The sequence below is a fragment of the Paramormyrops kingsleyae genome, chromosome 13, assembly GCF_048594095.1.
Source record: "Paramormyrops kingsleyae isolate MSU_618 chromosome 13, PKINGS_0.4, whole genome shotgun sequence".
Classification (NCBI taxonomy): Eukaryota; Metazoa; Chordata; class Actinopteri; order Osteoglossiformes; family Mormyridae; genus Paramormyrops; species Paramormyrops kingsleyae.
The window spans coordinates 21,293,192-21,300,427 of NC_132809.1; positions in this window are offsets into that span (position 1 = coordinate 21,293,192).

Here is a 7,236-nt window from a genome sequence, read left to right on the forward strand (position 1 = left end):
CACTCTGGACGGGATGCCAGGCCATCACGGGGCACTAGGTGGGGGCACACTCTGGACGGGATGCCAGGCCATCACGGAGCACTAGGTGGGGGCACACTCTGGACGGGATGCCAGGCCATCACGGGGCACTAGGTGGGGGCACACTCTGGACGGGATGCCAGGCCATCACGGGGCACTAGGTGGGGGCACACTCTGGACGGGATGCCAGGCCATCACGGGGCACTAGGTGGGGGCACACTCTGGACGGGATGCCAGGCCATCACGGGGCACTAGGTGGGGGCACACTCTGGACGGGATGCCAGGCCATCACGGGGCATTAGGTGGGGGCACACTCTGGACGGGATGCCAGGCCATCACGGGGCACTAGGTGGGGGCACACTCTGGACGGGATGCCAGGCCATCACGGGGCACTAGGTGGGGGCACACTCTGGACGGGATGCCAGGCCATCACGGGGCACTAGGTGGGGGCACACTCTGGACGGGATGCCAGGCCATCACGGGGCACTAGGTGGGGGCACACTCTGGACGGGATGCCAGGCCATCACGGGGCACTAGGTGGGGGCACACTCTGGACGGGATGCCAGGCCATCACGGGGCACTAGGTGGGGGCACACTCTGGACGGGATGCCAGGCCATCACGGGGCACTAGGTGGGGGCACACTCTGGACGGGATGCCAGGCCATCACGGGGCACTAGGTGGGGGCACACTCTGGACGGGATGCCACTCCATCACGGGGCACTAGGTGGGGGCACACTCTGGACGGGATGCCACTCCATCACGGGGCACTAGGTGGCATTTTTCCAAATTTTGAAAAACGCAGTTTGGTAACATTCAGTAGGTTATAATGAACATGAAACCAAAATTGTTTGCATATGCTGTATGAAGAAGTCCTTTTACAAATATAAAACAATCTAAAACAAAAGTACAGGTGAAATTACATATTAATGAACAGCCCTTCTTTGGTATGACTTAAACACTCCTTCATCCATTGAATTTGTAAGGCCATGTACGGTTTCTGTCTGTATTTCATTTGAGGATCCTGCATGGAGAGGTTCTTGAGACTCCAGAGACCCCTGCAGCTTCAAATACCTGTTTGTTGCTTAATGTTTTTTTATAGCTGCCATTTCTGAAGCATTCATTTGTCTGGCTGATACTTTCCTCAGCTTGCCTTTATGTGGCCAAATTTGTTTGTGCTCTGAATCACCCACAAACCTTTTAACATTTTGCTGATCTCTCATCAGTTTGGAATATCAATTGTTGCCATACGTTTTGCAAGGCATTGCATTATTTTACACTTTTCAGCTTCATAAAGGACTGTCTTCTTCCCCATACTACATGAGAACTGTGGCTTGCTTAATAATGTGGAACATTGTTTAGATTCCCTTTAATGAAGATCACCTGATCTAATTCACTACTTCACAAAAGTCTCTAAGCGTGACACCAGTTATTTAAAATGACATGAAGAATAAAACTCTAGTTTACAAACTAAAAATTAAATGTTTATTTTTATAATATTTTAGGAAACTGCAGGGATACATATCATGGGCCACGGGTAACTGCTAAATGGTCACATTAAGCCATGCTCAGTATGTATAAACATGCAGGAACATGATCTTCCAGGCTATTTGGTCATTGCTGGTTCACAGAAAGGCATTGGCTGTTGAAACCTTGGGGGTGTAGTTCTCTCAACCACAATTGTTTCAACAAACTAAGCTCGGAGTTTTGGAAAAACTGGAAAGTGTTTTATCATATGGAAGTGGATAGTGTCCTCTAATCATCAGTGTTGAGCATTTCAAATCCGGTGCATGCTTCCCAACCTGACCTGACCTTCACCCTTCAACCTCCTTAAAAATGGACTTTGGTTACAAATCCAGACCAAGATTTTGTTTCTACCAACCAGTTGAGCATAAAGAGTCACAGTCACTGACCACTCAACTGGTTGGTAGAAACAAAATCTTGATCTGGATTTGTAGCTCCTGGACCCGAAATGCTCAACACTGATAATTATTGTTTTCTGGTGGCATATAAATTAGGTTCTCTGGAGACCCCAGTAGCAAATATATTGACCTGAGTGTACAGTTTTCCATTATGCCAGTTAGGAGGCTCCAGGAGCTACAGCAACACAGGCAAACACAAGCTCATGTGTTCCACAGACTGTACTAGATACAGCAAGAAATCCAAGAGTGGTATAGCATCGATTGGAGATCTCTAAAAAAATTGGAACTTTGGACCAAAGAAGTCCCCAAGACCAGTTTTCAGTGTTCCACTCCTGAAGATTCAGGTTAGGTCCAGTAGGCTGCCACATACTAGAGAATGAGAATGATGTTCCTAGAAGGACGTGTTTCATCTGGCAAGGTACCCTAGATCGAGAGGAGTCACAGTGAGTCTGTGAAGGCACTGAGGGCAGATAAGTAGGTCTTAGAGGAATCTGTGAGCACGTGACATACAATCTATGGTGTAGTGACCCACATCCTGCTTACATCTGAATCTTTTTCTCGGAGAGTCGCAGTCAGTGCAGGCGATAGAATGGTCCTTACAGATGTCACTGCAGTTGTGACCCACTGGACTGGCCACTTTGAGCAGCTGTTTAAAGCTGATCCTCCAGCTAGGACATCAGATATCTCTGGGGCCGCAGTTCTTGTGGCTGATCTTCCCATTAGCTGTGAACCACCCAGTCTCACTGAGATTGCACATGTGGTGGACCAGCTGAAGGTAGGGAAGGCCGTAGGGATCTGTAGTATCTGAGGGTGAACTTCTCCAGGCTGGTGGTAAGGCTGCCTTGTGGAACATCCTGAAACTTCGTGGGATCCCCCTCAAGCTGCTGAACATCATGGCTGGCCTGTACATCGCTACTGTTGGTGCTGAGCAGAACAGAGGCAAAACCTCGTCATTCTTCCTGGTTGATTTTAGGGTTTGTCAGGCGTGTGTTCTTGCCTCTTCTCTGTTCAATGCTTGCATGGAAAAGGGGTTGAGCAGGATCTTGGGGTCCAGTGGCTGTGGGGCATCTGTTGGTGATGAAAGATTCACTGATCTTGACTTTGCTGACGATGCTGTGATCTCTGCAGAGTCAATGGAGACTCTGATCAGGCTCTCGATAGACTGAGGGAGGAGTCTGAGTGTCTGGGCTTGTGAGTGTCCTGGAAACAAGCCAACATCCAGGCCTTTAATGACATCTTGGGCACGGCCATCAGCAGTGTATCTGTCTGCGGAGAGAATGTCGACCGCGTTGAGAGGTTCATCTACCTCTGCAGCGACATTCATGTCTCTGGTGACTCTTCCTATGAAGTCAGTAGACATACTGGGACAACATGGGGGGAGGGGGGGGGGTGTCGCTCCAGATACCTTTGCAAGAGAACAAAATTCCAAGTCTTTAGAGTCTTGGTGCTCCCTGTTTTGCTGTATGGCTGCAAGACATGGACACTATCCAGTGACCTGAGACCAAGACTGGTTTCCTTTGCTACGGAGTCTTTGGGCAACACTAGTTTGACTCTGTATCAAATGAGCAGTTGCTCAGGGGGTCCCGAATTACCTGCATTGTGAGGGAGCATCAGTTACAGCACTGCGGCCAAGTGGAGCGATTCCCTAAGGCAGATCCTTATTGCTGGGGACCCGACTGGCTGGAGCAGGCCAAGGGGACTCCAGCGTAACACCAGCGTAACACCTGGCTGCGGCAGATAGACGGCCATTTTCGGCCCTGGGGGGTCACCAACCGTGATCCTGAAGTGTTTCGTCATGTGGTGGGCATGGAAACACACAGTACCGGTGCGTGCTCCCCAACCTGATCTGACCGTCACCTCCTTAAAAATGGACTTTGGTTGCAAAAAATAGCAAGATGTAACAAAAGAATCAGGAATCCTGGAGTTTCCTGCAACAAACCTAGTTAATGGACATGAGACAAACACACTAGCAGCGAGTATTAATGTGACAAGAAATAAATCTTTGCATGGACCCTGGGAACTTCTCTGTTGGTATGGCATTTCAGAACATAAACAGCATCATACACAGTTGACTTTGGCTTGTGACAGTAACTAGTTTCATAGTTCAATTTCACAGTTTGAACTGTTCAAGAGTGAATGTTTTGATTAGCCTCAGAGGGATAAAGTTACAAAATAAAAGAGCTGCAGTCCGACTGTGATGCGAGTCTTGCATGTTTGGGGTTTGGTTAGCATTTACATGCTCTAGTAAACAAGATCATGAAAGTAAGTAATAAGAAATTACAACCAAGCATCACTTCATATGTAGCAAATGGCTTACAATTAACCACAGGCATTCCAGACTTTGATCCTGAACACACATCAAAGTCAAAGAAGACATGAGAACATACTGCAGAGACCATACAGAAAAACCTGAATTTTAAGTCCAATGAAATGGAACAGAAACTTCATAATGACTCTTCACATGAAAAATAAAAATGGGAAGTCTTCAGTTTTAATATGACATTTTGAAGCATGCTTCCAGAATATCTTCACACAATCAACATAGTTCATGTTCCATTGATGCTTGTGTCCCATTAGCTGACAGCTGACAGATTTTACCATGGCTACATGAGGACACCCTGCCTATAGTCTTCTGCCTTTGTTCTGGGCTTGGAGTTAAGCTTTGACATAAGGTACTTTCCCTGGAAACAGTTCATAGGCAAATAAAACTGCACTTAAAACCTGGCGTTATATGTTCACCCGTTGGTCAGATATGGGTCCAATATACAGATGGTGCCAAAGAGCTTTTGTAGGCCGTAACCCCACAGCCAAAGTAGGGATGGGCAATATGGACTTAATATTTTATCACGATATTTTCTGGTATTTATTGCGACAACAATTTAAATGACGATAAAAAATATTACAATTCAGCACCATCTTTTTGGCTATAAATCTATCACTGCATACAGTCTAGAGAACTTAAAAGGTTTTTAATGATACAGTTTGTTCTTTACTTAATATATGTATATTGTTTTTCTTTTGGTGGTATGGTTACATGGAAGGACGGGATATGCTTTATAATAAAACGAATATAAATGAAAAAACAATAATGGTCCATAAGCATTTCATGCTTTGGACCCTTAATAAAATATCAAAATACCATTAATGCACTTCAAGCGCGTATCTGGGTCAATAACGAGCGTCGTGCGCCCGCATGTTTCTAAAACAAACCGCTTAAATTCTGTTTAAAAATGTACCACTGACTTTAGACGTGGTTTTCATTGGTCAAAAGTGCCATAATATTGCGGTGCCTTAAAATAGTGACGCGCCGACGATGCACCTTGCCATGCCTCATTTAAAAAACACTACTCCTGCGAGCAGAAAACAGGCGTAAAATCATTTACTCTTTTGACAACGTGCTGGTAAGAAACTAGCAAAACCACTTTGCATCGCTTGTTGCGCAGGTAGAAAATAGAGTTTATCGTTATTATTGCAGGATGACTAATTATCATCGTAGGTAATTTTTTCCCGGTATATTGCAAATCATACAATATTACCCATCCCTAATCCAAAAGCCACAATATCTGCCGGTTCGGTCTTGCGTCCTGTTTAATGTGCTATTATTCCTCTGGTTTACATGCTTCCCTCCCCTGCATTTAGTGAGAATCTAATTGTCCAAATCACCACTGAACAGTGGCTGCAGTCTATAGCAGTGAGGTCTCATACATTAACTCTTCAGTCAAACCTGCTGCTTTTGACCTTGACGCTGAGGATGGCGATGAATTAGGGCTGAGCAGATGCCTGTATGGATAGAGACGTGATAAGACAGTTGAAACTAGAAAAATCAGGCTAGGATCCCAAGGAATTAGGAGACTTCCAGGCTGGGCAGCTGAGGATGGTCCATTGTTCTATCCCTTCAAGAGGGGCCTGTCTCAAGTCTCAAGTCCACGGGCGTGGAGGAGGTTGAGCGTCACCTGGAATCCAGACAAACAAAAAACAACATCCTGGGACGCAGTGCTTAGAAAGGAGAGGAAGCTTGCTTGAGATTTGTGCCAGACTTCTTCAAACAGACTCTGGGGCATGTTTGTTGAACTTGGCCTGGGGTTTCTAAGGAGAAGGAAGATGTCGCTTTGTGGCCCCAGGACCCATAGTTTCCTGTAATTGTAGGAATGCTTCAGAACCTGCTGGTCTTTGATCTGAGTATGAAAACAAATAGGGAGGTAAACCCAACTGAAAAGAGGGTCTCACCAAGTGTGCATGCTCTTCTGGGGGGCAGGGTGCTTATCATGCTGTGTTCTGCATCAGCTGCAGTTATGAAAAACCTAATTAAGGTCGGTCCAGGTGACTGACAGGCGGGGTGCTTTGTTTAAAATCCATCTGAAAGTGCAGAGAGGCACTTCTTATAGCATGACAGCCACGTCCCCAGTTTCCCAGAAGGTTACACACAACCTTTGTATTGTCCTTCAATGTGATGATTATTTTTACAAACACAAGTCGTAAAAGTGGCAGAATCAAATGTAAACCGACATGTAAACCTTGCACAATATTTCCCAGAACTCACTTCCAAATGTTTCCTTTCCCCCACAGAGTTATGATTCTTATTTTTTTTCTGTACTGGGGCACTGCCTGTCTCTCTGTATTGTGATTGGGCGATCCGGGGGCCTTGTGATGCTATTGGACAGCTGGACCGTGAGGCCTGGGCAGGGCAGTTTAGATGGCTGGGACCCCCTCCATCCGCATTTTTCTGGAAAGCAGCAGAGGCTCAGCCTGGCCCCTGTATGTGATTTCCTTGTACTGCCCTGGCATCTAACCAAAGGTATAGAGGGAGCGTCATATTTAATCTGCCTGGAGCTCTGCACTGACCCCCTCCTCTGTCTATCAGTTGCACTGCCTTACCAACAGCGGAGGGTCAAGAAGAGAGCAATAGGTTCAGATGCAGACAGGCCCTAAACCACCAGTTTCTGCTAAAGTTTCTGGTTTAAAATATTTAACTGCACCAAAACTTTTATTCTTTCAATTACAACTCAGGTGACCAATCGAATAATCTGTCTCTCTTTTTTATAAAGGGGCACTGGATTTCTGGGGATTTATTATATATGTGAGTGTCTTGGGTTAAAAATGTTTTTAGGGTCCATGCTGTGTCGCCCATCCCACGCTCCACCCACTCCCCCCCCCCCCAGCTGCGAGAACGCCAGAGCCTACATATGGGTACAGCGGGGGCCACGGCCCCGTACCTTGCGCTAGGGGGGCGGCCTGAGCCGGTTTGGGGGCCCCATGCTTTTCACAGCTGGGTAAACACATGCTTCCACAGAACCCACC